This window comes from Maylandia zebra, linkage group LG7 (assembly GCF_041146795.1).
Source record: "Maylandia zebra isolate NMK-2024a linkage group LG7, Mzebra_GT3a, whole genome shotgun sequence".
NCBI classification, from domain to species: Eukaryota; Metazoa; Chordata; class Actinopteri; order Cichliformes; family Cichlidae; genus Maylandia; species Maylandia zebra.
Window position 1 is genome coordinate 53,362,305 of NC_135173.1, and position 20,500 is coordinate 53,382,804.

A 20,500-nucleotide genomic window follows, 5' to 3' on the forward strand; every position below is an offset into this window, starting at 1 on the left:
CAGCCTGACCCCACGTGTTCCACACAATTGCCTTTGTCCCTAAAATGGCAGATATTGGCATTCCTGGCCGTCCCACGTCCAGCTCTTCCTCCAGCTAAAAAAACACACACGTTGTCTCTTTTGTGCCGCTGTCGGCGAGAGGCAATCTTAACCCAGGCAAACTGATTTGAATTGATGTAAGCCGACTGCTTTATGTGATAATTTTTCTCTTACTCAGCTTCCCGAAGAGAGTAATGTCGGTTTTGTTTATGCATTAAGTTGTGCCTCAGCATTTTTTTTTTTAAAGTACCAGAGCGTCGAATGGAATATGCAATGACAGAAGTAATACTTAAGGCTCATCTCTCCTCTTTATTTTGTTTTTCTCCATTGTTGCAGCTATTTTCTTCAGTCTGTTTCAGCAGAATAATCCCTGTTGCTTTTCACTGTACTGCTGTGAACCCAACTTACACGTGGTGCTAAAAAAAAATGTCAAAAATCTATTCATAGACTAAACAAAGACGCAGGTTTAAACACGGTCTTCACTGTTTATGCCCATAGCTTTTTACAAGTTCCTAGACAGACACACACACACATGGGAACATAAACAGAGTGACAGGGGCTGAGGGATTAAGGAGACAGAAAGGGAGACAAACAGGAAGATAAAAGGAGAGGTGTGTCCAAGTTGTCAATAGGAGTGGACTTCAGTGCTTCACTTTTTGTCCCTGGGTAACTCTATAGCCTACATACCAAAGTACTCACTGTGTCATTTCACCCTTTGGGTTTCTGTCTTTCCCGTTTGTACTCTCACCCCCACCCCACCCCTCTCATTTCACCCCCTGGTTTTTCCCGTTTGTTGCCTGACGAGTGGGAGATTAGACCTCATCAAAACATGCTCTACTTAAACATGCAAGCTTTAGCCAGAATTTCTTGGATACTGAAAGCTTAAAACCTGCAAATGCCTGTGAGACATTGCATGTAGCTTGCAAAAGTGGGGGCAATATGGATAAAAAGCACCACTAATTGTCAAAAACTGCTTTGGAAATTTGGAATTCATTAAGCAGCAAAAAACAACAACAAAAAAAGTTGCTACATGCCAAATGTGTCAAATAACTCATCAGCGTGCTTTTGTTCAGTACCAGCAAAGATGAGCTCAATGACATGAGGTCTTAGAGAGTTTTATCGTTGCACTGTGGAGGGCTAAGAAAGATGAAACATGTGAAAGTAATAGTCATATTTGTCACAGACTGCCCGGGCACCAGTGTACCAGACCAGTCAGCATCTTTCTGCATTTAGTGGAGCAAATATGCAGCAGTCTGTCATCACTGCATCCTAACCTGTTGACTTTAAAGTGTTTCTGTAATCCCGGGTGGCTTAGCTATTAATTTAACAGCAATTCAGTTGAGGAAACATCTTGTCACCGCAAATATGTGAAATCCTCAGCACAAATCGTTTTACCTCCCATTACAAAATAAACAAAAATATAGGTTTATTTTGCTGGGATACTGTAAAAAAAGAGAAAAAAGGAGCACAACCACAAATTTTGCACAGCATTCAGCAGCACAGAGGCGCTTTTGAAAGCCTCACATGATTTCTTTTTTCTTATTACACACCCCTAAGGCTTTAGTTAGTGTGACTAGATGTGGTGAGAGAAGAGTGAGGAAAGAAGGTAAAGTGGCCAGAAGAAGAAGTGTGAATATAAGGAGGGGGCTGGGAGTGGGAGTGGGGGGAATCTTCTGTTGTTTCTATGGACAAATGCCTGTCCAAGCACAAGAGCAGAAACATGAGAGTGCTGTTATTTAGTGGGGAAGGAGGGAGGGAGTTGTGGGTAGAGAGAGGGAAAATTTTTCAAAGTGGGGTTCTCGTATTTATAGTGAGTTGTGCTGCGTTTAGTTTGGCTGTGCCGACTAGTTAATGAAAAGTTTATCTCCTGCAGAGAGGAAACAGATTTGACTTATTTGTAGATGTAAATGTATGCCATATGTGTTGGGAGTGGCTTTTATGCAATGTACAGATTTCTTGCCTGAACTATGCTTCAATATGGAAAAATATGACTTTTCCTGTGCATCCGACAGGGTAAAAAGTGTTGTTGTCATTATCGTCACCATCATCAGCAACACCTTTGCTGAGGTTTGCTGAGTGCCCAGCCAAACTTCAGCTAATGCTTTAAAGCTGGAGTGTGGTAGTGAGGCCCGGCCTGGCCCCGTGGTTTTTTGGTCAGCCACAACAAGGCCTCTGATTGGTTGGAGGTGGGGTAGGAATTTGGCTCTCCGAGCTCTAAACTCCACCTCCTCCTCCTCCTTCCCAGCCCCGGGTGTTGAGGCACAGCGGCATTCCCTGTGCACCAGTGTGCGCACACACTTAAACATTTCCATGTCACTTGCTTTCCCCTATGAAAGGGAGCTTCAGAGCAGGGAGTTACAGATATTTCAAGGAAAGTGAGAATAGGTGACAAAAGAAAGAGTACTCTCCTGCCCTGTGATTATGTTTGTGTGTGTGTGTGTGTGTGTGTGTGTGTGTGTGTGTGTGTGTGTGTGTGTGTGTGTGTGTGTGTGTGTGCTTCTTTTCCTCCCTCTATGAGTCTGGGAGAGAAGGGGGAGGACCTGAACCCTGCTAAGAAGGAGTCAATACCCCTGTAGGAGTCCACCAGACCATACACACTCTCACTCGCACCCTGACACACACATACATGCACACACACACAGACACACACACACGCATATACACACATCCATACACACACATGGCCACATACTTATTCAGTCCGCTGCAGGTACTGCAGCCCTAATAAGTTCAGAGCAGACGGACAAAACCCAGCAAGGAAGCGTGAAGTATAGAGTGAGAGAGGGGAGGAGGGATCTCTGGAGTTACTACTTGTTGCTCTTGGTTTTGCGAGTGGACTGAAGATGATTTTCCTTCTGCTTTCCCAGCGGCTGTGGGACCTTGTCTGAGGTGAGCACCAGCGCCACGCTTTTTTCTTCTCCTTTCACTGCCTCATAATTGTGCTAGAAAGGAGAAATAAAAAAAGAACAGGGGGGTAGAGTTACCACTTTTGTGAGTGTGGGATTGCTCTCTTGGTGGAATGGCGCATGGTTGGAGGGTTGGAGTGGGGGGAGCTGAAGGAAAGGAGGTGTGTGGAGGGAAGCTTTTCACATGTCAGGCAAGGATCATTATCAGACTGATCTGTCAGAGAGAGAAGCAAAATATAGGTGGGAAAGGAAAGATTACGCTTTCTTTTTTTTTGCGGTACTGCTGCAAAGGACCTGTAGCATGTGATTGCGAGCTGGGGTTCCAGCAGTGGGGCGACAGTAGATGAAAACAGGAAAAATCAGTTCAAATCTCAGCTTCTCCAGATTTTCTTTGTTCTGATTAACGGCTCCCTTTCTTTAGGCGTTTGTGCACGCCTCTTGGGGGCTGCTTTACCTGATAGAGCCGTGTAATATAAATTATACATTTATACACCACCTCTGTATGTGTCTGTATGCGTCTCTGTGTGTTTGTACTGGAGGAATATTCTCATTCCACTACCACCTTGTGGCAAGGCACAGGGTGGTGTTTAACTACTTTAGCCATGTGTAGTCTTCATTTATCAGCTCCTGTGTGATTACAGTGTCCTAGTAAGATAGTAGCTTTACTTGAATGTGCAGCCTCATCATCATTCTTCCACCAACATGTGTTTACATGCTTCAGTCTTTTATCCACTTACATAAGGGCAGAATGTCAACACTTTAGATAGTTACACTTTTGAGGATAGATATTAACCATTTACTTTTATTTTGTTTGCATAAATAATTTTGCCTTTTTTTTTTCAGAGCTTAATTTAGACTCAATTTTGTTGAGTGCCCCCCACCCCCCCGCTCTGAAGTAGTAGTGCAATGCTGTGTGTCCGGGTGTGCGGCGTTCATTGTTGTCCTATTATTAGAGCAAGCTGGGCCAGCCAGCAGCTGTGGGGAAGGAAGTAGGTTCAGAACAGCCGGAGGAGAGGGATTACTTGGAACACTGAGTTAAGAGTTATGGAGTGACTGCTAGAATGGCATTCCTAAGTTGGCAGAGTCGTTGGAGAGGGAGATGCGTGAAGCAGAGCACCAGACAAGGACCGGTGCAGATAATAAGAGGGACTGGAAAAACGTAAGAGGGTGGAGGTCAGCAGTGATGTGGACCAGTGCACTTGGCTGTATTTGTAGATCCTGTTTTTGTTGGACCGCTTGATTGCAGATTTGTTGACCTGAGTTTTTCAGGGCGTCAAATTTTCTATAATTTCTTTCTGTATTTTATTTTATTTTTTACAAACACTCGAACAATCCAAAACAGACACAAAGCAGACATTTTCGACAAAGAACACTTAAAACGTAAAATCTGTAGAATCTTTGCATTTAGTGGCCCAGGCTGGGAGCTGATTAAGTGTTCTTAAGAAGTGAAAGTGAAGGATGTTTGCAGATAGGGACTGACTGCTGTGATAAACTGCCACCGCTCTGGCTAAAGGCATAATAGAATTCCAGTATTGCTCAGTGTCTCTGCTATCTCTCCCTCTCTGACCTTCTAAATCTTTGGTGTGTATTCCAGTGAAGTGTGCCACTCAGCAGTGGTGTTTGATAAACTTTGCTCCAGTGCTTGTTTTCTTGTAGCACATAACTCTTTGCAGATTTCATTTTGAACTTTATTTTTATATGTATGACACATGCTGAGTTTTCTGTACGTTTGCGGGCTGTGACGTATTTACTGAAGAATGAACTGTTTGGTCAAAATGTGCCGTAATACAATTGTCCCTTGCGCACAGAGATTTCTCCAGATTTTCAGAGTCTTTTGATGATATGATGACTGAGCCTGTGCCCGTCTTTACTTCTGAATGATACAAATCTGAAATAGTTGAGACCCTGTAATAAATGTAAATAAAAATAAGATACGTGGATTTACAAATTCATACATCAGTTGACTTCCTAAATCCCAAACATCATGATTCAGAGAAGATTCAAGATAAACATCTTTTGTCTTGATCATACCTGTTTCGAAGCTCCGATCATTGTGAAATCAAACCACCTGCACCCATTTGTTGTTCTCTTTCCAGCTTTCCTTTACCTTTCCTACCCAGTCCTTGAAAAAAAAAAAAAACTTGTGTAATTAGGAAGAGTCATAAATCACAGACAACAAAAGGGGTTTTTAGTACATGTTTGACAGCAGGATAAAGAGGTGGTTTCACTGTGTATGTGGCTTTTAGGTTTGGGGCAGAAGAGGGTACAATTATGACATCTAATTACTGAACACATGTTTTGCAGGGCACACTCTGTGCATGCGCTGCGTGTGTCAGATTGTGTGTAATAATCTTCTCGGTGTGTTTCTGTGTATTTCAGATTACATGTTTGGACACGTGAGTACAGCTGTACTCTCACTGCACTCAATGCTCATTGTTATCAAACTCAATTAGCCATTTCAATGTTTGCCCGCTGGATGACTAATCACTACTATGTAATTTCTGAATTTAGGGCTACCCCCTAAAAACACACAAAAAACAAAAAAGCAATGAGTCTGTAAGCCTAAATTCTTTATATTGCTTTTGGCATTTTCTGCCATTATTTAACACTCCAGTACAGAGCGAGTGGGAGGAAATGGACGTGTAGAATAAACATACACTGTTTGCTAATTCAGTCATTTTCACAACTAATTCAGGAGTTTGTCTCAATCGTCATGGGAAGATGCATGTTATACCCTGTATAGCTTGCCAGCCTATTGCACAAGTTAACTCAGCTCAGTCTTTGGACTCCAGAGTACCAGCTAGAGTATCATTAAAGATGAATATAGCGTTCTTTAAAGGTAAAGCAGTGCAAAATACTCATTTGTGATCTTTGTGGTGTGCTCTAAGCCTTCTTTTTTTGTCAATATGTGGAGAGTAGTTTTAATAAACATACCAATACTAATCCATCACCCTCAACATTTGTACCACTAAGGAGTGGAGGTCATTTACGTACCTCAGTCGCTCTTTACTTACATTTGTTTGTCTTGGACAAAAACAATTTTACATCAGACTTCGAACCGCCCAAAAGTGTGGCTCTCTAACTTGCGAATTGTAAACACACAATGCTGCACCACCTTTTAATCTGTAGTCTGTAATCTGAGGTCTGAACACTATGTGTACAAAAGTACTGGGTCACCTACACATTACTGACTCCTACACTAAAGGAAAAAAAAGTTACATGTAAATTTTCTGTGTAATTTTGTTGCACAAGTGCAATGTAAAATATGCGATTTAATGGAATCTGTCAAATTAAATTTACTTGATTGCTACACAGTCAGTTTATATCAAGCATATTTTCCTTAATTAGTAATTTTTTGAATAAATAAACTCAGATGACGCTGCCCTTGAACCACACCTTTATTATTACCTATTAAACTGCCCGTGGAATAGATGCATGTGCTCTTTATTCGTCAGGTTTCATTCATGGTGGGTTTAAACTTGCTGTGTCATCATATGTGCAGTGTACCACCATGCTGCGTGCAGATGTTGGTACTGTAAACTCTGATATGTTCAGATAAAACTGGCCTTATTAGACTGTGGGCTGTGATTTTTTTTTTTCTCTTTTTAATCTAGAACTTTATCCATAATTCATTTCCTCGTCTTCCTGGAAGCTGTCGTCATTACCGTCTGTCTCCCAGCTGGAAACCTAAAATGAGTCTCATTCAGATTTCATTCAAATGTTGAATGTTGCCACTAAAATAAAGCTGCTAGACCCTGTACAGTTTGAAATACAAGTATTGCTACTGCAGTTCTTTGTGGGGAAAATCTGCTATATTGAGCCACAGCAATTTGGGGTCCACCTAAATTACACATGCTCCTTGGGAGACAGATTAATAGATTTTTAAAAAAGATTATACATCTGTGGGTGTTACCAGCTGTAGTGTTAGTTATGGGATAATGGTGCATTGGTTGGAACAATCACATCAAATCAGGCGAGACCTTTTCTGTACGGAGTTTGCATGATTTTTGGGGGGTGTTTTTAAATGAGATCTCCGATGTGCGGTGTGGAAGCGAGAGTGTGTCGGTCCGTTTCAGCCCCGTTGATGGACTGGCAGCCAGTCTAGTGTGCAGCCAGCCTTTTGACCTACAGCTGCCGGGATCGGCTCCAGCCCCACAGTTGGTTAAGCAATTAGAAAAATGGAGTAATGTTTAAGAGACTTTCTAAAAACGCAGACTTTGAGAAATATTTTGCGCACTTTGTTTATCAGTTCCCTTCCAAGGTTTATCTTACAGTTGTTCTCTCAGTTTATCGTTTACGTACGAGGACGTACACAGACCAGAGAAAGCACATGGGTGACGTAAGAATGCAGTCAAATATGCTGAGGCGAATCAGAAAACAGGAAATAGGGGAAAATGAACTCCCGCCACAGAGGTTCCCCATTCCCTGCAGTGCACCTCACTTCCTGTCACATAACTTCCCACCACTCATTTTGACTCTTTACACACAGACACACACACACACACACACGTACTTACACATTCCCACAGCTATTTTAATGACAAATAAGCCAAATATTAGTGATACTGATATAAAACCTGCTTTAACAATGAGCTACAGTTGAATGGCTTGTTAGTGTTTTTGTTTTTTATATAGACCCAGCGGTGTGAGACTGCACTGTCCTAGATAGTTACACTCCTCCTGTGTCCTGCCCTCGATCTCTCTGAATAGCTCCACACACAGCAACACCACACAGATGAAAGCGCGCCTGCCCAGTTAGGCGATTGAAGCTGTTCAAATACAGAACTCCAAATCCATCTGTTTCCTCCCTTTCTAACAAGTACCATTTCATCAGCGGAAGGATGCGCAAATACACCCACATGTGTGTGTGCTAGAGAGCGAGACTCGAGAGATCATTGTTTGTAAGCTGGGATGTGGATTCCCACACAGAAATGGTGCTGATCAGTCGGATGCCTACGCTTTTATGGGCAAATTATGGGAAACATAATTTAAATGTCTGTTTCAATGGGTTTTTTTGATTTTGCTTTTTGCTTAATGTGTTTTCTTCCATGCATCTGTGTGTGTTTAGACTTGTTGACAGATTCCACTAGCTGTGTTGCCTACAGTACGCCTCACTGAAAGTGACTGAGATCAGAAGGCACATTTTCTTTTTGGACAGCTCTCTTTCCACACAACAGGAAATTGAAAAGGTGATGCTCATGTTGATCAGCTGTTAAAGCTTTAAGGTTTTGCCCAACAAAAACAAACACTTTCTTTTGGTCTATCTGGTTTGTAGATTTCTTTTACAAGCTTGCTGTTACACTTGATTTTACAAACAGAACAGTTTCGTGCTGGTTTCTAAACTAAATATATAGCACAAGATCAACTTTTATAGTGCCAGCAACTGTGAACACTTACTTCTCAGTAAATTTTCTTTCATTCCAGGGACTTTTTATAAAAATATATACTGCTGATCAAGTCATATGAACCAGGATTAACCACAATATCATAAATTACAAGTAAATCAAACCAGTATTCTTCCAAGTGCTCTTGGAAGTCTTCTTGTGTAGTGATTGTGTAATGAAAACAAAAACCTCCCAGTTGTTATGAATGGGAAACTTGCCATGGAGTCCACAGCTGTTTCTTTGTTCTAGGCTTATAAACATCTTAAGTTTAGGCATTTCAACATCAGAGTCTATGAGACCATCTCTGGAGTTGAAAAAGACAAAGATTGGTATGGCGGTAGGGCTGGGCCATATCATACCGTTCACGATAATACCGGTATAATGTCGGGCAATGATAAGAAAATGAAATATCGTGATAAAATATGGGTAAAACGCGCATGCGCAGTGCCTTTGTTTTCATACGCAAACGGCGTAAAAAGCGTGCTGGCGACAGAGAATAAGAAGGGCGAAACCGGATCGTTAAAAGAAACGGATGAACCGGAATTGGTTTTTAAAGATGCTGCAACTTCAGTGGTGTGGAACTGGTTTAGCTTTCGTCCGTCAGATACACAACAAAGCACTATTTTTGGTAGCGCATGCTAGCTGGATGTTTTTTGGAAAATACGGCACACTTAAAATCAATCCTTTGATTTTTCTGAAAATCGACAGTGCCCCTTATAATCCCGTGTGCCCTATGTATGAATTCTGGTTGTGTTTACTGACCTCGAAACGATTTTATGTGGTACACAGCGCTGAAAAATGTTTTAGTACGACTTTGCTAAGCTACGAACCTGCACCGCTTGATGGGCATTACGGCTATCGTAGGCAGGAACCTTGCGGAGTGATACGCACTGTGCTTCAACATAATATTACCGTATTGTGTGTGTATAACCTCTTTTTAAGTTTTGTGGATATTATACATGGTTATGCTGAGGATATGTCGGCCAATTTCCACTGGAAATGCCTTTTGGTTAAACTGTCAGCAAAGAATTTGCATTTGCACTGTTAAATTTTTATATAACTTAAACAAGCAGCTATTTTTTATGTGCATTAAAGTGAAAATACATTGATGGGTTTTTGTTTTTTTTTGCACTAATAAAGTTGTGGAGTTCTAAAAGTATTTTGTCTAGTGTCAATTATATCGTCAGTTATATTGTTATCGCAAATTTTCAAATGTAGATCGTGATAAATATTTTTGGTCATATCGCCCTGCTCTATATGGCGGTATCACAAATGAGAGCTACCAAATCTAACAAAAACCCATCCTGTATGGTGGGTTTTTGCTAGTTTTGCTAGTCATCTTCTTTGCAAGCTACACAGTCAAGCTACATAGAAACCTGTTGAGTTTTAAAGTAGTGCTGTCAGTGTTAATCTCGTTAAAATGACATTAACGGCATAACCGCATTAACGCAGCAAATCTCCATTAGCGAGTTAACGCGAAGCGCCCCGTGCGTGGGGCTGCACGGCGCTGATGCGTTAACAAGCTAACTGTGCTAATGTGCTAACGCATTAACGAGCTAACCGCGCATAGGGCGATCCGTGTTAACTTGCTAATGGAGAGTTCCCGCGTTAATGCAGTTATGGCGTTAACGTCATTTAAAAAAAAAAAAAGTATACATCACTATTTTAAAGACAAACTATGAAATACCATCATTATAGTATGGTCGGTGATAGCCACCAAAAAATATACAGCTAGGGGACTTAGTACATGTATTGATTTCTTTCTTTTTTATCAATAATTTGGTAATTCTAACATGCTACCATTAAAGCTTTAAAACATGGAGCTGTCTTTTATAAAGTGTGGAACTGATCAATTTCTCAAGCTGCAAAAAAAGGAACTGCACTTCCTCATTGGTTGCATTTGTTGGTGCCACCGTGCTGATATTAAACAGACCTTATGTTTATGTTTTTTCTCATTATTACAAAGTAGTGCTCCAACCGATGGGAAGGTGGATTCATCTTGATGTTAATCAGGGTTAATTGAAGAGGAACTGAGCATATTTTCTGTTTTATACATTCTCTTACTTTGCCATCGGATCTCAGTACATTTCGTTTAGCCCTGCAGGGGAGCCCAGAAATACCCTGCTGTGAATTTGTACTGAATACAGATCAAAATGATAAATTATGTAAGGCTCTGGAGTACAATACCTTCACACAACTCAGAGTAAATCTCACAGTTGCCAAGTTTGCTGCGTGTGCTGCAGGCATATGGGTTGTTATAAACATAAAGATATATGGAGAGAGGAGTGATATGGTACAGCGAAATTTTATATTGATTTCTCAGATACACAAGGACCCACAGGAGGAGGTACAGGTTTGGAGCTATGTAAGGTAAACCATAAGAGTGATATAATGGAGCCGTGGGTCCATGCAAAATAATATGCCACATATAAGAAAATATACTGGTAAATGTGATCTTTAGAAGATCAGGGACAGGGAGCATTTATTCTGACCTCCAGTGTATTCAATGTAATATTTATGCTGTTCCTTGTGAAGCCAGAGGAGAATATATGGGATTTTCATTGACACCAAATGGGTTTTATTGTCCACAAAGTCTGAATTTGAGTCAGCTGAAGAGCAGACTTCTGATTTTATGCAAAAGCTTGGACACCCCTTGGGAAATTACAGACATTTTTGGTGCAGGGGTATTGTAAGAGTCATTCTAATAGCATATAGCTTATATAATGAATTCTGGAATAAGCCATCCTGTATAATGTGTTTTTCCACCATCTGCCCCATAACCCCAAAGCAGAATATAAACAGCTGGCAAGGCCGTGTTCTTTAATCGAATACTGCTTCTTTTTCTCTCTTCAAGTACTTTGAAAATTGTTGCTAAAGTCCATTTTTGTCTTCATCTATCATTATCTGTTGTTTAGCAAAACAGCACATCCAGGTGTTCCTTTACATGCTATTGTGACAAAGTGGTTAGGCATGAACTCGTTTACCACTTGTCCCTTAACCATATTGATAGTTTATTCCTTGTTATTTTACAGTCAACCCTAATGCTTTAATTTATACATTGCTGGTTTAACTTTGCTTAACATACTACCCAGATTTTTTTTTTTGTGGTAGTTGCATCCATTACATCCATGCATATGTTTTTTTAAGCAAATACTATTAACCATTAGGTCATTTGAATTTTCTTCTGTTCACAGGCAAATGCCTGGTAAACTATGTTTCTTTATGTTGCTTTGGTTATACTTACCATGTTTTTCCTTTAATCAGGTCCTATATCTAAACCAGGTGTGTGAGAAAGGCTGCCCCAGTACTTCCTGTTTATATAGGGTCATGAGGTCATATAGTGCATCACTGGGTGTAACCAAATGAAGGGTTTTTCATTTTGTATAGTATTGTTTATTTTCTTTATAGAGTCTTTTGAGTTGTATTGTATGCCGTGTTTTACTTTCCAAACCATTTAGCTGAGTAAATGAGTTTGTCAGTTTCATGCATAATCTTATTCCTGTCCTTTGTTTAGAATCGTATTGTTTGGTCTGACCTATTTTTTTCGATGGTAGAGACTAATGAGGTTCAGGTGTGTGTAAAGTCCTGTATAAAGCAATTGGGATTTTTGCCTACCAGGTTGGTTGTTTCATAGTAGAATGGAGATGCCAGAAATAAAGTATACTTAAAAGAAACTTTACTAGTATGCTGATGATGTCCACTTATCACCTTCCTTGCTGTTTATGTTATGCTACCTCACAGCTATAGATAGTGATTTTGTGAAGAGGTTACAGGTGAGGGTAATTTTTCGATGTTTGCACATCAGGGCTGCACAGTGGAATGCCCCACCGCATACCTTTCTACATTGTTAAGCTATGTATTATATGTTCGCAGGCTTTAATGTGATGTTTGCCTGCTGTTAACTCTTGGATAAATATTTGGCCTTATCCTTTTTTTTTTTTTTTTTTTTTTTTTTTTAGTGGATAAGATGCACTTCTTTAGTCTTTTGTTTTAATTTGTGTGAGACTATGAGATATAATCTTTCAGGATTGTTTTCTTTGGGAATCCTAAATAGTTTAGATTTTAAAAAGAAAGGGAACTAATGAAGCAAAGTCAGCACCTTTAGAAAAAATTTAGTGTCATTCTTTATTTTCTAACTTTTAATGCTAAACTCCTCTTCTACCTTGTCATTGGTTAGAAAGAAGTAAAAGGGAGCAGTGGCTATCAGGTTTGAAATTCTAAGCTGTGCTTCTTTGGATTTTAAAAAAAATATTGTATACTGGGGTTTCATTTAAAAAAACCAAAAAAAAAAAACCCCAAACAGACATCTACCTATCTAAATATCTTCTAGGCCCCGTGGCATCTCTCACTGTCAGACCTGATCGTCGCTCTGCAGTTCACCTTTTTTTTTTTTTTTTTTTTTTTGCTCCAAGTGTGTAATCTAGAAATAACACTTTTTTGTAACCCTTCTTCAAAAATGCGCCCAGCAAAAATGCTCCGAACACTGTGAAGCTCATGTTCCTGTTGCTCTTCCATTCCTATGTTCAATCACTCTTCAGGCTTCTTCAGCAGCTTCCCTTTTTTTCTTTTTTTCCCCTTTTTGATAAGCATCAAGCAAAAAAAAAAAAATGTGTGAACTCTTGCTCGAGCTCGGAGTGAGGAACACCTCCATCTGTACTGTTCAGCACCCAGCAGCAACACCACGGGAGTCTGTGCGCTTTGCGAGACACTGAGAGACACTGTGTTCCTTCAAATGTTCTGTGAGTTTTGTTTAACTTGCGCATATGACTTTGTCAGGTGACTTTGCAGTTATAATATCCAAAACCCCTCTGGGAGAAAATCTTTGACTGTTCCCAGTTGATTGTCGTCTGTTTTCTGGAGCTTAATACAGCCCAGGGCTGTATAAAGTACACATGTGGGCCTAAATGCGGGGGTGCTAACACTTTAGAGCCAATCCTCCTATGTATGGGCGGGGGGTATGGTACTACAGGGCCCCCACCATGTTTGTTTGAATTCAGGGGCAACATAACTGGTAGCGTATCCCCTGTTATTGACCCATTGATGTAAGTCAGCTTGATTGGGCGGCACAGCTTGTGGGCCTTTGCTTGTGCTTTAAGAGGACCGCCTCAACAAAGTCTAGGCTCAGTGTTCATGCAGACAAATTCTTGCAGTGCACCGACTCATTGTAGCCACCACAGTTGGAGAAGAAAGTGGGTGATTGCATGCCAGATGCAGGTGAGAGACCCATTAACGGTTGGCACATTTGCACACATCAAAGGTCAGTGGTTTATGGATAGAGAAGCACTACCCCTGGGTATCGCTGCCAAATCTCTAGTGACCTCCGTAACCTCCCTCTGTGGACCACTTAAATTCCACATGGCCGTTTAACAAATTATGCCTATTGTTCATATGACAATGGAGCCTCTGTGACTGAATGGATAGCAGTGACCCTTACATGGGCTGTGACTGAATTCCACGCATTCCAATATGAAGAATGTGAAGTGGAATTAAATAAAGTACGAGACACATAAAGATTTTATTGGTCTTCTTTAAGCTTTATTTAAGTTCTGTGCAGAGGCTAAATGTGAATGAGAGCAAAGAGAAAGTGAGTAATTAAAGGAGAAGTGAGAAAATGCTTTTTTTATTGCAAGGGCAAAGTTAGGGAAAGAGCAATAAAAAGCTGAGGAATAGCGTTTTTGAGGAGGATAATTTGAAGCAATACGGTTCTGCTTCTGTAATGACATGTTTCTCTACCCAAAAAATCCAACTTCCTGGCTCTGCCTGTCCTCTAATGTTTTCTGTCTCTAGAGCTGGTCTTGTCAGAGAAAAGAGAATTATAGATTCCTGACAAGAAAGAAAATGTCGTGTACGCTATTTTAGAAGTGTGTATGCATAATTTAGCTACCTTGGTTGATAGCTGTGAAGCAAGAAGACTGACAACACTTTTTTGTATACTGTTTGACATCAGAATGAACAAGCTTTCAGTACATCATGTTCAAATGAAAGTTCAAACGTTTGCTTTGAAGTTACGTTCCAACCACAAGCTTTTAATGGCATATTGTTCGGTTTATTTAGTATAGAAGTTTCTCATGCGGCACCAAGCACACATTCATCAAGAGTTGTATAAACTAAATGTCGCAAGGTTGACAAGTGGTTGCTGGTGGTTGTTGCCAGGTGAAATCGGTTGCAGAGTAATAGATTTGTATTTTCTAATTCGTTTTTATTTTAATTTCATTTTGACTTTTTATTTTTAATTCAGTTTAGTTTTATTGAGTCTCTTTTTTGTTTTAGTTTAGTTTTTATTACTAACACTTTATTAAAGTGTTAGTTTCAGAGGCAAGATTTAGTAAAATTTAGTACATTTTAGTAAAATCAGCACTGGTGTATATAATACCAATAAAAAAACAACAACATAATTTTATGAAAGCAGTTGAGTCTCAGTCTTGTGAACATCTTGTGGTTCACAAAACTGTATTAGTTGGTTTTTTTTTCCAGAAGTTTAGTGTTTTATTTTTGTCATATTGTGTCTTTTAGTTTGTAGTTTAGTTTTAGTGAACTACAATTACCCTGGTCGCTAGCAGATTGCTTTGGTGACGTGTAGCTTAGATGGAAGATGGCAACTTGTCTGCAAATGCTTGCCAACTAATAACAAAGCAGTATTAAAACTTGAAATATTGCAACTCAAAGTGGAAACAGAGAACTTTTACCTTCAAGTTTAAGGTTGTTTGCCAACGCTGCAGCTAAAAAACTTTCAGAAAAATTGTACTTTCAAGGCCACCAATCACTGAATGCACATTTTTCAATCACTGGTGGTTGCCAGGAAGTCACTTGCTGGTCTCTAGACCCGTGTTATTGGGGCCTTATTCACCCAACCCTACATTCTCACACATACATTCTCTCACAGACAATTTAGTTGTGTGGTTTGTTGTCATGTGATTGCAAAACCTCAATAGTGTTTGCTTGAAGCGCTCTAAAACTGGCTCTGAAAACACTTATACATATATATTATCCTTTCCAATTGTTTTAGCCTTTTGTCCACACATACAGAGTTTTAGGTCAAAGAAAGAACTCCAGAGTTGATGTGTAGATGAGGTAGACTTGAGTCTGTGAGATCTGAAGAGAGTACAGCACAGAGAAGGAGGTTCGGATTGGTTTGCTTTGTGTTCATTTGTGTTTTTACGTGAATGGAGATTTTTTTAAGCCTTTATAATGACATGATTATTTATTTATTTATTTGAGGACTTTTATTCTTCCATTCCCTTCCTGCAGGAACAGCGTGGTATTTGACATTTAAAGGGGACTTTTCCATCTGGATTATATAAGAAATTGCTAAAAGGAGATGGAAAGTGAAAACCTGTGGCGAGCTTAACATGTATTATGTGTCTGTGCGTCATGCTTAGAACATGCATTTTTCCACAAAGGATTGATCCCATTTGCTTGAGTAAAATCTCAGTGTAGTTGATGGAGATGTTTGTACTTGTGAGTTAGCGGGTTGCTAGAATCTGACCAGCAGTCTATGGCTCGATTGGAACAGATTTTGCTATGTAAGCGTTCGCTTAAACGTCAACAGCAGAGTATGGGCTTTTCATACTCTAATCCTTACATTGTCTCTTTGATATGTGTTGCACACAGCTGTGCACGACTATGTTCATTTACTGTCAACCTGCATGTTGGTATAGGAAGGACAGAATAGTAAAAGAGTGAGGTGGTCAGGAGGGAAGCCTCCAGTATAATGACAGTATGCTAATAAGTTGATCAGCAGGCGCCTGATCCTGCTCAAATGGAACACAACATGTTCCATAAAGGCTGTCATCTAAGCAGCTGTGCAGAATGTAACATTGTGATCAGGCTATAATACCACTTTCTTACTCAAAGTACTGCAGAACCAGAGTTATTTTAGTTTTGTGCTTTCCAGTTATTAGAATTTTCTTTCCTTTTTTCAGTTTAGTTTCGTTTCAGTTAGTTTCCAGAGTGAGTTTGCTCTCTTCAGTTTTGTTTTTATTCTTTGAAAGTTTACTTTCAGATTTATTAGATTTATTAGTTTCGAAGTGAATCTGTCATGTAATTATAAATTTTCAGGGGCTTTTTTAATATTCACAGTAGGTATTTTAAAAAAAAAAGCACTTTTTGGAGACACAGTCGAGTACACTGTCGCAAGTATTAATAAACAGATGCACAAATCCTCAAAAACTAAAACACTGGTCAAAGATAAAGAGTATCACAATGGACTTTCTCTGTTAAGTCGGGCTTTCTGCTGTAGGGTCTGTGTGCCTTCACATAAAAATGGGCATTTCACAGGTCATATGACTCTTTTTCCACACAAAATGATCCCCCTGAGTGCCGCCTACTACAGTCAGAGACATTATCAAATGAAGATGATAACATGGTGATAAAACCCTGTAAAGGACATAAACAGTAAAACGAAACACTGTTGCAAATAATGCAAGTTAATCTGGCGATTAGTCACACAGAGCAGTAAAATCAACCTTTTAGTTTGAGTTAATTGCTTTACCGCTGAGTGCCCTCTACATGATGCAGTTTAGCAAGTTTAAGAAGTTAAGTTGATTCTTGTATTGTTTTTTCTCTTTTGAACCTAGAACCTATTTTGCACAGTAGTCATCTGCTCAGTTTTTTAAATAGTTTATTAGCAGACAGAGCCGCTGCTGTGTACTGGGATTGCAGCCCTGGTTTGTGGCGGGTGGTATCCTAACATAGCTGAGCTATGCAGCCAATTGTTTTTTTATACCTAATAAAAATTTAATTAAATACTTTGACCAACTAGTATTTCAGGAGCAAAGCAACTTTGAAATATCCAGTCCCATTCAGCCAAGCCAACTTTATTTATAAAGCACTTTAAAAACAGCTAGCACTGACCAAACTGCTGAATCTTAAACAAGAAAAAGTATAAATACTAAAAATAAAAATACAATAACAATAAACAATATAATAAAATTAACAATTCTATAATGGGTTTAAAGCCAAACCAAAGAGGTGGGTGTTCAGACTAAAAAATATCGACATTGAGGAGACCTTTCTAATTTCTAATGGTCACAATTGTTCCACAATTTGTGATCTGCAAAAACAAATAAAAGAATTTTAAAATGAACTCTAAAATGAACAGGCAGCTGTGAGCAGTGAGGATAAAATGGGAGTTCCAGTTGAGTTGTAATAAAAGCATGGATTTCACTGCTGATCTCACTTTAAAACCCAATTCAGTTTTATTTATATAGCACCAAACCACAACAACACTCACCCCACGGCACTTTATATCATATAGTAAAGATCCAACAATATTAGAGAGAAAACCCCAACAATCAGAGGCCTACTTTGAACAAGACCTTGATGACAGTGGGAAGGAAAAACTCCCTTTCAACAGGAAGAAACCTCAGACAGAGACATAAATCTGTGAGAGGATTTTGTAAAGCCATGGCAGGCAGTTCTCCACGGCTGAATTAAGCCATAGTGTTGTGTTGTGTAGTGTTCTTTGTTTTTTCAAATGCCTCTCTCCTCATTCATTTAATAAAGGCTTCAAAATAACTGCTCAAAGGTGTTACCACGAAAGCTGCCGAGCAGCGAGACTTGCCTCTGGAAGGACTTTCAAAGCAGCTGCTTGTTACTTTACATAATGGATATGACTGTGCATGTGCCCTTTGTGGCATTTTAATATTACATTTGAAGACAACACTGTCAAAGGTCCCTCTGTGCTTTTCTCAAGTGGCTGTTTCATAAGCGAAGGCTCCCTCTCATCTCTCTCCCTTCGTCACTGCTGATTTGCGCTCTTCCTCTAATCAAAGCTTAAGAGGAGTTCATCTCCTCTCCTCTCCTCCCCCTCCATCTCGCATATCTGTTTGTCTCTGGCCAACGGTGTCACACAGGCTCGCCTGTTCTCTTTCTGTCTCTAGGCTTGTATAATGAGCTCTGCTTGGGACAGGACATTCTCCAGTTTGGCCTTTTACTCTCTGGCCAAGAGGGAGTGGGAGGCTTGAATAAGAGGAGGAAGAAAAGAACGCTTAGATAGATGTAAGTAGTCTGTCACTATAGCAGCATACAGGGGTAGGTTGAATGTGTTCAAAGAGAAAATTTGGATCGGCTAACTTAATTACTCTCTGCATGGAACAATAAAAAGTATGAGTAGGTTGAGATGGTTTCACGGTTCCCCGTCTCTCTGCTGCTTCATGATTACAGTCCTGGACATGAATCCTGCATATCATGGTAAACAATAGTTTATTTACTTATATGTTTAACCAAAGGCTGATACTGTGTTTAAAAGTCTGTCATAAAAGTATGCAGCATTTGAGTTTTTCCTACACCGTGGCACAAATAGACTGTTGTCAGTGTCACCGAGTTGTACATTACCATGTTTTCCAGTAGGGGTCAGTGTTGATACAATTATGATCTACTGTTTAACTGAATCGTAATTAAGTATTGTATACATACTGACTCCATTATAAATAAAAACATGTACTTTTAATAATATTTGGATAACATAACTAACTATTTTTATAGGAAAACAGAATTATGAAAATATTTTGGCAACATTGAAAAAATTTTAATGTCCATTTTAAGAGAAAACGTAGTGAGTCAGTAATGCCACAGGCCTGTATATAACTGTACATTGTTAGCCTTTATTCGGAAGAGAGATATAGAGGAAGACAAATGATACGCAATGTGCTCCTTGCTATCTGATCAGTGCTTGTTGGCAGTAGCTGGGTTCAGGCTGAACACAAAATGAAACCGTGGCTTGTGAGAATGTGGACGTTGCTGATAGCTTTAAAAAGAAGCTGAAGACCTGCCTGCTATTATTTAGTTTTGTCCATTTATACTGTTTTCATTGCTGTATCTTACTTGATATTGTAGAGCAGCTTGTGACTTTTGTTCTTGTTGCTCTTGATAAGTGCTGTATAAATAAACGTACTCCCTTACTTGTAGGACGAGTTTGTTGCTGTTTACACCAAATCCATCGTGACTTTATTACATATAATAAAGTCAAGCTGTCTTTTAGAGGGGAAGCTATGATCTGCCCAAGGAGACTCCAGCAGCAGTAGCAGTAGCCATCAGTTTCGGCCTATCCACTGCTTGTAATCCATACTAATGCATTTCTCAATTTCCAGATGAACGAGACACTCAGTCCTTGAATCTTTACGCTTTCTTAGAGCTGTCTAATCCCTGTGACTCTGTCTGAGATGTTTCGCTTTTAATGGCTGGCTGTATTTGAGCAGTAATGGCCACTGTGCTCCCCTTTTCTGTGTTCGACCCTGTATCCGTGTGGAGACAATAGAGTGAGCTGTGTTGAGAATCAATACGTCTCCCTTTGTCTTTTTTTTTTGTGCGGAAAGTGGAATTAGTTCCATCTTCAGAGCAGCAGTATTTTAGAGAACAACAGGCTCACTTAGTGCCTCTCTGGGTTTTAGGTCTCACTTTCAGAACTCTGAAATGTCATTGCTCTTACCATCTTAACACTGATGGTTTAGGTTGAGTACACCTTGCTAATTACACCCTCTCAAGTAAAATACTCTTGTGAAGTCAGAGTTAGACAAAAGCAGAAACTTGTAAAGAAACAGAGTGAAACATTAGTCTTTAGTGCTAGTTGGACAAACTTCTACTGTTCTTCTATCTTGGATACAATGTGGTCAGTTCAACAGGTCACACTGACTTCACATTCCCCATGTGGTGTTTTCACTTCTGTTTCTCTCAGGTACCATTCAGGCATCTTCTACTTCATTTTCTAAAGGATTTTGCTGTTGTGTTTGAGTAAATCGAATAATTTACCCTTATTTACTGTAATACACCCTCTTACATCAAATCTTGTTGAGCCCATTATTCGTTAGTCGAACACAAGAACACTAATAGCCTTTTTCCAGGAGTACCTACTTGGGTCAGCTTGGCACAGCTTTTAGGGTTTTCCATTAGGTGGTAGTACTTGGTACCAGGTACTTTTTTAGTGCCTACTCGGCTGGGGTTCCAAGTGATCTGAGGCGATTCGAAAATGTGACGTCAGCAGACTGCATGTCACTGATTGGCTAGTCAGTAGTATCACTTGTTGAGTCATGAGAGCTTCTCCTTCACAAAAATCCAGGCCGCTAATTTTGAAACCTGAAAATTCAGGAAATAGCTACACAAAAAACAACATGGTGGTCCCTGAGTCTGACAAAAAGCCTTAGACTGACCAGCACGTATACCAGCGCCTCGATA

General features: G+C 39.7%; 1 protein-coding gene and 1 long non-coding RNA gene across 6 annotated transcripts in view; one reads left to right on the forward strand and one right to left on the reverse strand.

Moving 5' to 3' along the window:
* LOC101473317 (disabled homolog 2-interacting protein) overlaps window positions 1–20,500 on the forward strand; it is a 165,659-nt gene that overhangs the window by 18,523 nt on the left and 126,636 nt on the right. For 2 of the 5 annotated variants that reach the window (XM_004549834.5, XM_076886665.1), the window contains exon 1: window positions 2,614–2,928. The exons of the other annotated variants lie outside the window; for them this stretch is intronic. The gene's annotated coding sequence lies outside the window, so the exon portion shown is untranslated. Of the gene's footprint in view, window positions 1–2,613; window positions 2,929–20,500 lie in introns of those variants that run through there. 5 annotated transcript variants of the gene reach the window in all.
* LOC143419539 (uncharacterized) lies at window positions 4,252–11,625 on the reverse strand. The gene is made up of 3 exons (XR_013099535.1): window positions 11,574–11,625; window positions 4,977–5,067; window positions 4,252–4,850 (listed from the first exon to the last, which is right to left on the reverse strand). It is a non-coding gene; the product is annotated as an uncharacterized LOC143419539 (long non-coding RNA).